This window comes from Protopterus annectens, chromosome 13.part0 (genome assembly GCF_019279795.1).
Source record: "Protopterus annectens isolate FY-2018-M chromosome 13.part0, PAN1.0, whole genome shotgun sequence".
NCBI classification, from domain to species: Eukaryota; Metazoa; Chordata; order Ceratodontiformes; family Protopteridae; genus Protopterus; species Protopterus annectens.
Window position 1 is genome coordinate 108,605,853 of NC_056747.1, and position 16,627 is coordinate 108,622,479.

General features: G+C 45.9%; 1 protein-coding gene across 1 annotated transcript in view; it reads left to right on the forward strand.

Annotated features, from left to right (window-relative positions):
• Positions 1-16,627, forward strand: part of LOC122787839 (dedicator of cytokinesis protein 7-like) — a 4,057,077-nt gene that overhangs the window by 1,347,232 nt on the left and 2,693,218 nt on the right. The gene's annotated exons all lie outside the window — the stretch shown is intronic.

Sequence of the window (16,627 nt, forward strand, 5' to 3'; positions counted from 1 at the left end):
GCAAACTCGATCTAGGGGTTGGAAGGTAGTGGAAGTATATTATGGGTAAGGGGAGGAGCTTGGAGCTCAGAGCAGATGCTAGTGAAATTGCCAGCTTGGATCCGATTTGTATCCGGTATCCCACAGGTTGAAGACAAAGTAGAACTACTCAGATGGAATGTTATGGTGAGTACATAACTTCTTTTTTTCCTGGATAATCCTTCTCTTAGTGTGGCCACATCATAGAGAATGATTTTAGAGTTACAGGCCTTTATGTACAATGTTCTTTGTAGAGTTTTCAACAGTGAAAGGATATCCTTGAACACAGGCCTTCTCTTATGTCTTAAGTATTATCTGTAGTATCTTCTATTCAGCCCTTACAACTGTCAGTTTTTTAACCTGAAAAAATGCAGTGAAGAAAAGTATCTGCTTGCATGTTATGGATGTCAGCACTTAGGTGAGAGGCTATAACAAAAGGATATACAGTGGATATGAAAAGTGTACACACCCATGTTAAAATGCCCGTTTTTTGTGATATAAAAAAATGAGACCACAATAAATAATTTCAAAACTTTTCCCACCTTTAATGTGACCTATAACCTGTACAATTCAACTGAAAAACAAACAAATTTGTTAGGGGAAAATAAAAAAAATAAAAAAACATACAACATGTTGGTTGCATAAACTAATACTTTGTTGAAGCACCTTTTGATTTAATTACAGCATTCAGTCTTCTTGGGTAGGATCTTGACTTGGCAATACTTGCCCACTCTTCCTTGCAAAAGTGCTCCAACTCTCTCAGATTGCAAGAGAATCTCTTGTGTACAGCCCTCTTCAGGTCACCCCACAGATTTTCTATTGGATGTAGGTCTGGGCTCTGGCTGGGCCATTCCAAAACATTCATTTTCTTCTGGTGAAGCCATTCTTTTGTTGATTTGGATGTATGCTTAGGGTCATTGTCATGCTGAAAAGTGAAATTACTCTTAATCTTCAGCTTTCTAGCAGACGCCTGAAGGTTTTGGGCCAAAAGTGACTGGTATTTGGAACTGTTCATAATTCCCTCCACCTTGACTAAAGCCCCAGTTGCAGCTGAAGAAAAGCAACCCAAAGCATGATACTGCCACCACCAATGCTTCACCTTAGGTATGGCATTCTTTTGGTGATGAGAAGTATTGTTTTTGCACCAGATGTATCTTTTGGAATTGTGGCCAAAAAGTTCAAGTCTTGGTCTCATCAGACCATAACACATTTTCCCACATGCTTTTGGGAGACTTGATGTATTGTTTTGCAAATTTACCCAGGCCTGGATGTTTTTCTGTGTAAGAAAAAGGCTTCCATCTTGCAACCCTACCCAATAATCCAGACATACAGGGAATACGGGACATTATTGTCACATGTAGTACTCAACCAGTACTTGCCAGAAATTCCTGCAGGTCCTTCATTGTTGCTGTAGGTCTCTTGGCAGCCTCCCTGACCAGTTTCCATCTTGTCTTTTCATCAGTTTTGAAGGGACATCCAGTTCTTTGCCACGTCACTGTTGTCCCATATTTTCTCCACTTTTTGATGACTGTCTTCACTGTGTTCCATGGTATATCCAATGCTGTGGACATTTTTTTGTACCCTTCTCCTGACTGATACCTTTCAAAAATGAAATCCCTTTGATGCTTTGTAAGCTCTCTGCAAACCATGGCTTTTGCTGTAGCAGGCAACTGAGTACATTTCAGAAAAATCCTACTAGGACAGGTGAACTTTATTTGGAGTTCTCCAGCTATGCCCCCTTCCCTCCAGACTATAAGGTAGAAATCGCTGCCACCAACCACTAATGTATAAGGCCCTTCCCAAAGGGTGACCAATTTTACTGTGTAATATTACTGATCTGATGTTGTTAATCTTTGTTCATTCCTTACTGATGGGTTATCGGTTCCGTCCTCTGAACCGAGCCAGCCAATATCAAGCTCGTGTCAGCCAAAAATGCTCGAGCCACGGTCCTACCCAGAATGCTCTGCTCCCTGTTACTTCAGGTCTTGTTTGCCGCGTTGCTGAACAGCCATGTCAAGCCACTCTCTCAGCTAAGTGTCTACTTTTTTGATAGTTTATATATTGTTATTACTCAAAGTTTTTTTCTCAAAAGTTTATTCTAATTTTTTTCTACCCTATCACACACTTTAGACTCCCTCCCTTTAGCCTTTTCCCTTTATTACCCTCTTTTCTTACCTTGTGGTAATTCTCCATTACCATTGTTGGTAATCCTTCCTTTTCTATTTTTACCCTTTTCTTGGGTAGCCGTTATTCTTCCTTTTGCTACTGTGCTTCTTCGCCACACCAGCTATGTCTGTTAAGAAAAGTTCTATTGGTTTCAAGCAGTGCAAGGATTGTGGCTGTAAGTTACTGGTTTCCGATGACCATGACGTATGTGTCTACTGTCTTAATGTCTCCCACTTGACTGTAGATCCTCCTTGTGGGATTTGTAAAAACTTCTCTACCAGGACTCTCAACGAGAGGAAGAATAAGTTAATTTTAAAAGGTCTCCTCATCTCCTTTCTCTGAGGCTATTTCTGGGTCGCAGGGCTCACCCCCTCCTGTTAATCCCCACAAGAGGCGTTCTTCCTCTTCTTCATCAAAGTCACTCCCTTCTTTTCCCTCTGGAGATCGTAGGTGCTGCCACCTGTGACCCTGTCGGCTCCAGGCTCGGCACCTCCCCAAATGATCCTGACTACAGCCATATCTCCTTTATTGATATTGGCACCGGAGTTCCCAGTGCAGACAACTACTGATGTTATGTGATCCTATCTCGCCTACATTCAGTACTGATGGGCTCGGAGCCGATCCCTCGGCTCCGACTCTGCACGCTATGCTATAGAGCGAGGCCTCTTATTGGCTGAGCTATTTCTTATCCCAGAATGCACCACCACTAATCCCCCAGATCTCGTTTGCCGCTTACAAGCTAGGACGTGGTCTCAAACTTGGCTGGGCTAAGTACTGTTTTATTCAAAGTTTCCTGTCAGGAATTTTGATATTTTGAACCCAAAAGCTGTTTTAACAGCTATTGTTGTTGTACGAGTTTGTTTGAAAACTTTTGTTGAGAAAAATTGTGTTTTTTGGTTAAGGGAAGGTTTCCCGTTTAAGTTAGAGGGGCCTTCCCCTATTCTTATCTAGCGTTTTTGTTTTTTCTAGGAGGTCAAGTACCTGCTTAAGTTAGAGGGTCTTGACCCTCATTTTCAGTGATTATGGTACTGTTCTGTGTATTTTTTCTGACATTGTGTTTGTCTTAAAAAAAAAAAAAAAAAAAAAAAAAAAAAGATTATTAGTTTCACTTCTTTGAGGTAAAATCTTCACAAACAGCTACTTTAACTGGTTTTCTTAGTGTTACTAAGCATGTTTAAAGAACATAGACCCTCTGGATTTAAAAAGTGCGCGAGGTGTGGTTACAAAATGTCGATAACGGACGACCACTCCTCGTGCGTTTATTGTTTAGGTGCCAAGCACCTACAGGAGTCCTGTAGCGTGTGTCACGCCTTTTCTTCTAGAGTCCTCCAGGAGAGGAAGAATAAATTAATATTAAAAGGGCTGATTAAGCCCTCCTTCGAGGAGGCCTTATCTTCATCTTCCTCTCCGACCAAGAAGAAAAAAGCGTCGGCTCCAACCAGTCTGTCGGAACCGACTGCCAAGAAACCTAGGCAGGCTTCTCCATCTGCTCCACGGACTTCGGAGCCGAGGGCGGAACGGTCTGCCTCGATGCCTCCAGTCTCGACCCCTCTGGTTTCGGAGCCAAGGACTGGGGCATCGAGAGACGGGTCACCTTCATCGGCTCCACTGATTTTGGAGCCGTTGAGGGTTGCCGGCTCAGACTCTTCCCCTTCGGCGCCGAAGTCCTCCTCGGCACCGAGGGAAATTGTTTTGCGGTCTCCCTCGGAACCGATAGTAGTCAAATCCATTCGGAGCCGGTCCCCTAGTCCTATGGAGCCGATGGAGAAGTCGGTTCGGACCCGATCGGTGTCATCTAGATCCTCCAAGATGTCTGATTCGGACATCGACAGGGTGCTCCTAAGACTTTTCCAGTCTCCGGTGTTTCAAAAGTTAGTTTCGGCTCCAGCCCATTCGGCTTCGGAGCCGATGGTCCACCCTCTTACTATGGTTCCTCCTCCAACAGCCTCGGCACCGTTGGAGCCGGTGCTGGTGGAGCCGATGGAGGTTTTCGGGTCGGGCCCGACCCTTACTCCAACTCCGGCTCTTGAGTCGGAGTTCGGTACACGGACTTCTTCTGTCGGCCCCGGGGGGGACGCTTCGGGACTGATGTTTTCGGTCCCAAGCCTTCCTCTCGGTGCGTCGGCTGCGGGGGTACCATCTACCGTTGTGGCCATGGAGGTGGGACCTTCCCAGGATTCTGGTGGTCCCACCTTCAGGGCCATGAGGAGTGCGTTAGCCAAATCTTCTTTGGCTACCTCCACGGTCTCCCCAGCTCCTTCCCTGCATACTGAGACTGGGTCTTTGGCAGTCCCCCTGTCCTTAGACAGCGGAGCCCCGGGGCCTGAGGTTACCCCCACTGGGGGTTCCCCCCTCCTGGAGGTCCCTCTGAAGCTTCTTCAGAGGAACCCCCCAGGAAAAGATCGTGCAAGAGGAAGCACGTTGACTCCCCTGATGAGTCTCTCACATCAGGCACTGATCATGATGATGCAGAGGGGTCCCCTAAGTCGTCCTCAGATGATGTCTCCTTTGCAGACATCCTGGAAGCCCTTAAACAGCGAGGCGGCTGGCAATCCAAACCCCCTTCTGCTGATGAGTCGGTATTCCTTAAGGCCTTCGGGGCTCAGCCCTCTGCCTCCTGGGTGTCTCCGCCCTTCGACGAGCTCCTAGATTTGATCTGTCGAAGGGCGTGGGAACACCCAGACTCTGTGGAACCGGTGCCTGCTCGTCCAAATAAGTTCATGTCAGCACCCCTGGAAAAGGAGTTTTTGACGAAAGGTGTGGCTGTAGATGCCTTGGTGGTGGCATCTGCTACCCAGCAAGATGTAGCAGAGGCTTCGACGTCCGTCCATCCTCCTAATAAGGAGTCTAGGGCATGGATCGGTACGGTAAGCGCACCCTAAGTTCAGCGGCCTTTACTTTAAGGTCCCTGAACTATCTCACGCACTTTACCAGATTTCAGAGGGATCTGATTAAAGAACTTTCAGATACCCTCTTGGGTAACCTGCCTGAGCAGCTGGCCCAGACGGTTGGCTCTCAGCTGGCTACACTGTCGTCCATATCAAACTCGTCCATGAGGCTCATTTCTTATGCGGTCGAAGGGGCGAGTAGAGCGGTGGGTACAGGCATCACTCTAAGGAGGCAAGCCTGGCTCCGCCTGTGTCATTTTGCGGAGGCCTTTAAGTCTTCCTTTGCCGACGCCCCCTTTGATGGGTCCTCTTTGTTTGGACCCAAGGTAAAGGACACACTGACCCGCTGCGAGCAAGAAGGTAAGACTTTGACTGCCGTAGGGGCACGATTTTCCACTCCCTTTCGGCCTTACCCCAAGGCTAAAAGAGGAGGGAAAATGTGGTTCCGTAGATCTCAGAAGTCTTACCCCTCGCAGCAGGACGATCCCCCTTCTAGAGGCAGGGGAGGGGGAAATTCCTCTGGAAGATGCCGTCCCAGAGGCGGCAGAGGCCCTCGCAACACTGGAGACTGCGAGTCCTTTCGTGGCTCTTCAACCTTTCACAGTCCCTGAGGGATTGCCCGACTGTGCAGCTCCGGAGCCAGTCGGGGGTCGGTTTTCGAGGCACCTAAAAGCCTGGGAAGGTATCACTCAGGACCGATGGGTGCTTCGAATTATCACCGGAGGTTACGACATCCCCTTTTCTCACTCTCCACCTCAGTCCAAAAAAATCCCGGACCCGCCACCCAGTCAACGGGAAACTGCAGCCTCAGAAGTTTCAAAGCTGCTGCAAAAAGGAGTCATCCAACCGGTCCCCGCAGACCAGATCGGATTAGGGACTTACTCAAGATTCTTTTTGGTGCCAAAAAAGACCGGGGACTTGAGGCCCATTTTGGATCTCAGCATTCTAAACCGTTCAGTCAAAAAGTCCAAGTTCCGAATGGTCACCCTACAATCCATTCTCCCACTGCTGGAGAAAGGTGTTTGGATGTGCTCCATAGATCTCAAGGACGCTTATTACCATATCATGGTACATCAAGCGTCCAGGAGACATCTGCGCTTCAGCCTAGGAGGCAGTCATTTTCAGTTCCGCGCGCTGCCCTTTGGTCTCACCACAGCCCCAGGGTGTTCACCAAATGTTTGGCGGTCGTGACTGCTCACCTGAGAAGTCTAGGATTCCAGGTGTTTCCGTATCTAGACAACTGGCTCCTAACTGCCACCTCCAAGCATCTACTATGGAGCCTACAAGCCACGATATCACTGGGCAATTCCCTTGGAATCACCTTCAATTGGCCAAAGTCTGTGTTGCTGCCATCTCAACGCATAAGATTCATCGGAGTAGAGATAGACTCAAACCGAATTCGGGTCTATCTACCTACAGACAGGATACAAACCATACAGGCTCAAGTTCGAGCCTTACTTCCCAGATCCAAAGCCCCAGCCAGAATGGTCCTGCAGCTATTGGGATCCATGTCCGCCACGGTTCTTCTAGTTCCCCTAGCAAGGTTGCACATGAGAATTCTCCAGTGGCTTCTTTCAACTCAGTGGTCCTTTCAGGATCTCCCTCTCAGTCACCTCATATGGATCACGGAAACCTGCAAACGGGACCTTCGCTGGTGGCTGGTGCCCTCCAGTCTGGATCAGGGAACGACCCTTTGTTCCACCTCCTCCTGTGGCCACTTTGACTACGGACGCCTCCCAGATGGGGTGGGGGGGGGGCATTCCCTGGGCAGGTCAGTCCAAGGCAAATGGCACGTGGAAGAGACCCTACTTCATATCAACATCCTAGAAATGAGGGCGGTGCTTCTGTCCCTTCAAGCCCTTCACGATTACCTCCCTCAGGGCGTAATTGCCGTTCACTCCGACAACATGTCAGTTGTCTGGTACCTGAACAAACAGGGAGGGACCAGATCCTACCCCCTTTGCAGAGAGGCCATGAGAGTTTGGGAATGGGCAGTGTCGACCAAACGTTTTCTAGTGGCGACTCATATCCCGGGCAAGTCCAATGTGATAGCCGACAGATTGAGCAGAACTATCCTCTCTCCACACGAGTGGTCTCTGAACATTACGGTTGCAAATCAGATTTTCAGCAAATGGGGAGTTCCTTGTTGCGACCTCTTTGCGACTCCGCTGAATGCGAAGTGCAAAAAGTTCTTCTCCCTCACCCCGTCTCCGGGAAAGAGCCCTATGGACGCACTAGCCCGTCCGTGGCCCACCGGCTTGCTTTATGCTTTTCCTCCAGTTCCTCTCCTTCCCAGGGTGATCCAAAAGACGTCTCTCTTGGGGAGCAAAATGATCTTAGTTGCTCCTTACTGGCCTCGTCAGGTATGGTTCCCCTATCTTCGGAAATATGCACTGGAAGGTCTATGGTTACTGGATCAGATCCCAGACCTATTGGTTCATCAGTCGGGACTATTCCACCAGTCCCTACACACCTGAAAATTAATGGTATGACTCCTCCTCTTCCGACTATAGTCAGGAATCATACCTTGGATCCGGAAGTTGTACACATTTTATCCTCAGCCCACAAGTCTGCTACAAAGAAATTGTATTCTAGCAAATGGAAAAGATTTGCTATTTGGGCTCAACTCCGGGGTCTGGATCCCATCACTATTCCCGTATCAGAAGTACTGAAATTTCTAACTTCCCTTTTCAATCAAGGCTCTTCAGTCTCTACCATCAAGGTTCAATTGGCAGCTATTTCCAATTTTCACGAATCTATAAACCCACCTTTAATGAGCAACAGATTGTGTAAGACCTTCTTGAAAGGTGCTGCGCTTTTAAGACCTCCGATTTCTCATCCTGCTCCTCCATGGGATCTCGATGTGGTGTTACGCCTTAACTTCCTCCCCTTCGAACCGGCAGCAACATGTGATTTAAAATTTCTATCGTGGAAAACTGCCTTTCTGGTGGCGATTACTTCTGCCAGAAGGGTTTCAGAACTTCAAGCTTTGTCTGTAAAACCTCCGTACTTGGTTTTTCACAAAGATAGAGTATCTCTCAGGCCAAATCCATCCTTTGTCCCTAAAGTTTGTTCCAGTTTCTGCCTACAACAGTTATTAGAACTTCCAGTCTTCTTTCCGAAGTATTCTAACAAAGCGGAATTCATATTCCACACATTAGATGTCCACAGGCAATTGCGTTTTTATTTAGATAGGACCAAACAAACAAGGAAAACAGATCAATTGTTTGTATCCTTTTCGGACAATAAATTGGGCAAAGCCGTCACAAAGGTCACTATTGCCAAATGGATCAGGGACTGTATTACTCAAGCTTATTCTTCTTCTAATAAAGAGCTTACCACCTCTGTCAAAGCTCATTCTGCAAGAGCTATGGCTACTTCAATAGCATTCCATTCTAAGCTTGCCATTAGTGACATTTGTGCTGCGGCTACGTGGTCCTCCCCGCACACTTTTATTTCCCACTACAAATTGGATGTGGCATCTAGAGGATGAGCTTCATTTGGTTCCACAGTGCTCAGGAGTGTTTTCCAATGAGCCACCAAGGATTTAGGTGCTAGGGACGCTGTCCCATCAGTACTGAATGTAGGCGAGATAGGATCACATAACATCTTTTAGTTATGTACTTACCATAACTTTAGATGTTTGGGATCCATCTCATCTACATTCCCAATAACCCACCCTCCTTCCCCCTTCCTTGGAGATCAGAGGATATCAGAAGGTCCGAATCCTGTTGTTTCATCTTGAAACATCTGGCAATGTTATATAAACAAGTTGTGTACGTGTGCATGAATGCGGACAAACAAGATCTGGGGGATTAGTGGTGGTGCATTCTGGGATAAGAAATAGCTCAGCCAATAAGAGGCCTTGCTCTATAGCATAGCGTGCCGAGTCGGAGCCGAGGGATCGGCTCCGAGCCCATCAGTACTGAATGTAGGCGAGATGGATCCCAAACATCTAAAGTTATGGTAAGTACATAACTAAAAGTTCTGACAGTTCTGTCACAACCCCTAATGTCACCGTCAATACAGGTTCAGTCCCCTTCGGCACCATTGGTACAGTCACCTTTGGCTCCAAGTATGACTTTTCTGTACTCCACGGCGCAGACTTTTTCAGCACCGGCATGTGCTTCGGTGCAGTTCTCCTCGGCACCATCCTTATTGCCGGTGCAGACACTTTCCACTATGGCATGGTACCCTTCATGGTAGACCTTTGCCTTTACGGTGCAGACACCTTCAACTACTATGGCATTGACATCTTCAGCGCAGACCTTTTACACACCATTTTCTTCAGTGCGGATTTCCTCAGCTCCGAGCTCTGCACCTATTGAATTAGCAAGGATCAAATATTTCCCTTCACTGGATCCTTTTGCAAGCAGTCAGTATAGTCCTTTCCTAGAAAGGCCAGAATCGGCATCAGCCTTCTCCATGAGATCAACCAAGAGTCTTTCTGAATAAGATGTGTTGCGACTTGTTGATCATTTGCTTGTGGCCAAAGGTCTCTCTCAACCGTCGAAGTCCACGTTCCCTCATTCAGGTGAGCATATTTTGCCTCAAACCTCAACGTATACTCCTCCTTTGACTTCCACTCAAGTTTCAAAGCCTATTACTCCGACAGCAGCTTCTCTCCCTCTGACTCCAATAGTGGATCTCACTTTGGAACCAGAGTCGTTCTTGTGGCCTTCGGTGCACTGGGCATAGGGCTCTTCTCAGGCCAGTGGCTGTGGCGTTGGGGAGGGCATTCCTGGCTCCATGACAAATTTTTCTTTGGCACCTTTCAGGGATGCTCTCTCTCTTACGGTTCACAGTCCTCTTGAGACTCCTGGTCCGGGCTCGTCGGAGCGGGGTGTGACCCCAATTCTGAGGTTGTCGTGCTTGGTTCTGGGCTCCTTTCCATCCTTGGGTGGGCCAGCCTTCCAGGCCATGGAGAGGGCACTTGCCTCCACTGGCAAAGCTCATTTGTTGGAGTCCTCTCCACCCTCTGTGCTGCAACTGCCACAAGCTTCAACTCCCGGATACGGGCACAAGAGCATCAAGTCTCTCCTCCTCAGGTGACCCCTTCTTTGCAGTCTTCCCCAGAATCTCCCACTGAGGAAGCACCCCGCAAAGCATCATGTAAGAGGAAGCACATGGACTCCACTGAGGAGTCATTGACTGAAGATACGAATTTTGATGATGATGGGGAAGGATTCCCACGGTCACCCTCTGATGAGGTGCCCTTTGGTGACATCCTCGAGATCCTTAGACAGAGGGGTGGCTGGACGCCCTCTAATCCTTCCTCTGAGGAATCCGTATTCCTGCAGGTTTGTCGTGCCTGGCCCCCTACCTCCTGGGTCACCCCACCTACTGATTAGCTCGTCCAGCTCATCGTGCAGCAACTCCTGATGCCACGGAAGCGATACCTAAGAGGCCAGATAAAATATTATCACCCTCCCACACTGAGCACCCCCACTGGTCATGTGGTCTTTCAGTAGATGCTATGGTGGTGGCAGCTTCTACTAAGAAGGATTTGGCAGAAGAGAGCCAAACTGTCCATCCACCCAACAAGGAGTCCCGGGCGATTGACAGATTAGGGAAGCATGTGTTTGCTTCATCGACCTTCGCCGTAAGGTCTTTGAATTATTTGACACATTTTACCAGGCTTCAGCAAGATCTTGTCAACCAGCTGTCTGAAACTTTGGCAGGAGCTGTTTCTGATGAGGTCCGTGATAATGTGGCTTCTCAGATAGCCAACCTAGAGTCCATTTCCAACTCCTCCATGCGTTTTATTACTCACACAATGGAAGGGGTGGCTAGAGCGGCAGGTGCAGGTATAGTCGCCAGATGGCATACATGGATGCGCCTTTGTGGACTCCTTTAAGGCTTCCTTCATGAATGCCCCCCATAGAGGCTGCTTCTTTGTTTGGCCCTAAAGTCAAGGATACGCTGGCATGGTGTGAACAAGATTTCAAGACCTTGTCTGCCATTGGTGTCTGACACTCCACTACTCAGTGATTCTATTCCAGAAATCAGTGGAGCGGAAAGATCTGGCACAAGAAATCACAGGGTTCTTTCCGGGATGCACTTGCCGAGTTTTCCCCTAGAGGCAGAGGGGGAAACTCTAATGGAAGATGCCCCTTTCGGGGCAGAGGATGTCCGCGAAACAATGGTTCCAGAGATTTATTCTCTGGCCAACCCTATCAGCACTCCTGAAGCATTGCCCGACTGCTCACCTCTGGAAGCGGTCGGGGGTCATTTCTCCTTGTACTCCGCTTCCTGGCAAAAGATAACAACCGACTCTTGAGTACAGTGGATTATAGCCAGAGGCTATCACATCACCTTCCGTCTTTGCCCAGTCTCATCAAGAGTGTTTCCCCACATTCCACTCAGTCAGAGGAAGACAGCAGCACATGAAATCAAAAAGCTGCTACAAAAAAGAGTCATCCAGATGGGCCCCCCAGACCAGATAGGATCCGGATTTTACTCAAGGTTTTTTTTAGTGCCAAGAAAGACAGGAGACTGGAGACCAATTCTGGATCTCAGTACACTAAACAAATTTGTAAAAACAGAGAAATTCCGGATGGTCACGGTTCAGTCTATCCTTCCTCTTCTGGAAGAAGACAATTTGATGTGCTCTGTAGATCTTTAAGATGCGTATTACCACAGAAAAATGTACAAACGCTCAAGAAGGCACCTCCGCTTCCATATAGGAGCCAGTCACTACCAGTTTCGAGCCCTGCCCTTCAGTCTCTGTACAGCCCCCAGAGTGTTCACAGAATGCATGGCAGTGGTTTATCGCTCACTTGCAACTTCAAGGATTCCAGGCATTTCTATATCTAGACGACTGGCTCCTTACCGCCCCCGCCAAGCGTCTACTGGAAGAAGCCCTGCAGTATACTCTCTTAACAGCACAAAGCCTGGGAATCAGTATAAACTGGAAGAAATCCAACACATCCCCATCTCAGTCTTTGGAATTTATAGGGGTACTGTTGGACATGAGATATTGCACAGCAACCCTTTCAGAACACAGACTTCAGAGAATAAGACAACAAGTTCAACTGCTGCTCTGTCACCACAAATCCCCAGCTCGATCTGTACTTCAGCTATTTGGGTCAATGGCAGCTTTGATTACCATTGTTCCTCTAGCCAGATTCCACATGAGACTTCTTCAATGGCTACTTCTCACTCAGTGGTACCCTCTACAACATCCTTTATCTTTTCAAATAAGTGTAACTCAGAGATGCAAGCAAGATTTATTCTGGTGGACGTCTCGAAATCCCCAACAATGGTCTCACCCTTTCAGCCTCCATCAACTGAAAGCCACGGTGACTACAGATGTGCCTCCCTGATGGGGTCGGGGGGGGGCTATGTCAGGGAAACCTCGGTCCAAGGCACCTGGTCGAAGACAGAGGCCCTTTCGCATATCAGTGTCCTGGAACTGAGGACGGTGCTTCTAGTGTTGCAAGCATTTCACTCCATCCTTCCATCAGGGATTGTTGCGATCCAATCAGACAACATGTCAGTAGTCTGGTACATCAACAAACAAAGGGGCACCAGATCTTACCCGTTATGCCAAGAGGCCTTGAGAATATGGCAATGGGCGATAGCTCACAACCGCTTTCTGACTGCACCGCACATTCCCGGGAGCTCCAACGTGATAGCGGACAAATTTAGCAGGTGCATTCTACAGCCTCATGAGTGGTCCCTCAATCCTCTGATAGCAGCAAAAATCTTCAACTGCTGGGGCCAGCCTTGCTGCGACCTATTTGCCTCCCCAACCAACTACAAGTGCAGCAGCTACTTTGCCCTGATCCCTCCTCGGGGACAGTCACCAAAGGACGCTCTAGTCCATGCTTGGCCCATGGGTCTTATTTTTGCCTATCTTGCTCTCCCCCTCATCTCCCAATTTGTAAAGAAAGCATGATAGTTGAAGAGCAAAGTGATCCTCATTGCTCCATATTAGCCTTGACAAGTCTGGTTTCCCTTCCTCTGGCCTCACCTGCTAGATCAACCATGGATCCTCAATCCATCCCAATGTTGATCTCCCATCTTCAGGGTTTGATTCACCCAAAAATAACAACCCTGAAACTGACAGCTTGGTTTCTCCACTTCCTATGATTGCCAGGCACAATATTCTTATTGCATCTCATAAATCGTCCACCAGACTAATTTATCTTAACAAATGGAAGTAGTTCTCTCTATGGGCAGCAGATAAGCAAATAGACCCCTTGTCAGCCCAGTGTCGGTGGTATTGGATTACTTATCACATCTTTTTCACTCTGGGGTGTCTGCCTCTACTATCCGTGTACATTTAGCTGCCATCTCAAATTTTCATATTGGTTTTCAAGATTCTTCACTTATGTTGCACAGACTCTGTAAGACTTTCTTGAAAGGGGTTATCCACCTAAAACCTCCCTTTAGAGAACCCATACAACCTTGGGATTTGGCTTTGGTTCTGTAAGCTTTAACAGCTCCACCCTTTGAACCTGTGTCTTCTTGTGATGTAAGATATCTCTCTTAGAAAACTTTGTAATAGATTGCAATCGCATCTGCCAAGCGATTGTCAGAACTTCAGGCCTTATGCATCAAACCTCCCTGTTTTATCTTCCATAAGGATAGGGTATCAGTGAGAACCAATTCTACCTTTTTACCAAAAGTGGTGTCAGAGCGCTCTATCAACCAGTCTGTTGATCTCCCAGTGTTCTTTCCTAACCATTCTAACAAGGGAGGGTATTGCTTGCACTCCTTGGATGTTCATAGGCAAATACGATTTTATCTGGACAGAACAAAATCTACCTGCAAATCAGACCAACTGTTTCTGGGTTTTTCTGGACCTAGACGGGGTCATCCTGTATCAAAAGTTACATTTGCTTCATGGTTGAGAAACTGTATCACTTTTATCTACAACAAAAACAATCTCACCTTGCCTCATAGAGTCAAAGCACATTCTACAATATCTATGGCAACTTCAGCAGCTTTCCATGCTAAGGCTTCCCTCAGTGATATTTGCTCAGCTGCAACTTAGGCTAAACCTCATACCTTTATTCTTCATTACAAATTGGACTTTGCCTCCAGAGGTAGAGCTTCCATTGGATCCATGGTGCTCAGGAATGTCCTTCCATGAGGGCCACCCAAGAATACAGGTAGCTGGGGACTCTGTCCCATCAGTAAGGAATAAATGAAGATTAACAACATCAGATAAAGAAGTTGTGTCTTACCATAACATTCCATCTATGTTGTTAATCTTCGTTCATTCATTACTTTACTTCCCACCCTCCAGCCCCATTCCGGAGGTTCTTGGTTGATCTCATGTACTCCTTTCTTGTAGGTCTGTTATGACCAGAAGTAGCCTCTACTTTTATCTATCAACTTGCAAACTTTATCTGAGGTAACAGGGAGCAGAGCATTCTGGGTAGGACCTTGGCTTGAGAGTTTTTGGCTGACATAAGCTTGATATTGGCCAGCTCGGTTCCGATGACAGAACCGATAACCCATCAGTAATGAATGAATGGAGATCAACAACACAGATGGAACGTTATGGTAAGACATAACTTCCTTTTATCCAAATAGTAAGTGTGACCCAGGGCTAAAGCTATTGGAGTGGCTTAAATAGTATCACCAAATACATACAATGTACTCTAAGATCTTAAATTACCTTTACACAAAACAGCCACAGTTGAAAGGTTTAAAATATTTAATAATAAATAATAAAAACACAAGACAATACTCATTAATTCAACACAATGACATTACAGAGTTCAGAGATCACAGGAAAATGTGTTAAATCAATACTGTAGGATAGTCTGACATAAATATAGAAAATGACTAGACTCATCTGGCTATTTTCTATGTATCTGTAAGAGAAATCACTGTTCTAAATTTAATATCTTGCTTACAGAGCAAGCAAGTGCTGGTGAGTGATGCTCTTCAGACAAAATCCAAAATGCTCTATCTTTCTTTCTGAGAAAGTTTCAAACTGATAAACATCCAGTACTGCTGAGGCATTTCACATTACATCATTTTTATCACTTCTTTAGTTCTCAGGCTAACAGAAACTCAGAATTTACATTTCTTAGTAAGCTGCACCTAGCCAGGAAGCCACAGCAATAAAAGACATATACATGTAAAATCTCAGTAATTATCTCTTAAATCAAGACAATAGAAATAATTTCCTGGCCCAGACATCCTGTCTCCTAGCTTGAGATCAAACAGTCATACAATGCTTGACTTATCAGCTTTCTTCCAGCAGGGTGCACTGTGGTTACATATTTGAAGTTCAGGACATATAGTTTAATCATAACATGTAGTTCTGTTTACATTTGTAAACCAAGCCTGTGGATTATATTAATATTTACAAATGACACAGAATTATCTACAAAATTCTACCTAGCTAGGCTGGCAGCCTTCACAACATGTGTCCCAAAAACACAGCTTTGATGCTCTACACATTTCCATTTTTTAAAACATTTTTTCCATGTAGATATTTGCCAAAAATAATCTTTTCATTCAGAGTGACCTGCCACCAGTACAAGCAATACTATCTAAGAGGGCTGTCAGTTCCCTACTAACAGTCAGGGAATCCTTGTGGGTGACATCAGTTGTACCAACATGAATAAAAGCACATCCATACTTCCTTACATTAAGGCGTTCCAAGGCTTATCTCACATCTTCTATTTTCGCTCCTGGGAAGCGTAACACTATTCAATGCTAATTATTATCTCTGCAAATATACGTATCAGCTCCTCTAATAATTGAATCTCCAGTTACAAGAATGTCTTTGTTGGCCAGCTCTGAAGAATCTTCAGCTTCTAATACAGTAATATCTGCTTTAGCAATTGTTATGAAGGATAGATCTTCATCACTATTAGTCTTATTAATCTTACTGTTTTCATTGTGTATTAAATTGTCATCCAGTTGGTGTTGTAAATCCACAACTTGAATCATGTAGTCAGCATCTGTCTTTCTCATCTTTTTTCTTACAGTAATGTTCTTCAGTCCTTCCACATTCAATTTTAATTTCTTCCTTTTCACCTGCCCCTTACCTCTTTTTTTCAACCTTTTCCGTTGGAAAGATGATGCCTTTTTCTGTAGACTGTAGGTTTTCTGATAGAAAAAAATATAATTTCCTGTAACCAGTGTGTTACACAACAAAGCAGTGTCCTTTTCACTATGTATTGTCTTTCCTTTACAGTCATTAATCAATTTCTTTTTCTTCCTTGGTATTTGTTGAGAACTTCTTCCTTTCTTCCTTTTTTTGTTTCCTTCTAAACAAACTGGATCCTCAGATTATTGAATACATGCATCCAGAATTCCAGAGTTGTCCTTGGCATTGTCTTATTTCATAGGGGTTGAATGATCTTTGCAGAAAACTGATGCATCATTTCCTAAATGTGTTCTATTTATTCTGTGCCTAACATTATTTAGTTCATCAGTCCAGTCATTACTATGTGAAACAACAGTTCTCCAAGTCATGCTGATTGCACAAGTGCAATCATCATAATTAAGTCTAGATTTACTTTTAACAATGGTAAGCAAATCATCTAACTTTTGACATGAGGAACACAGATCACCAGTGCTAT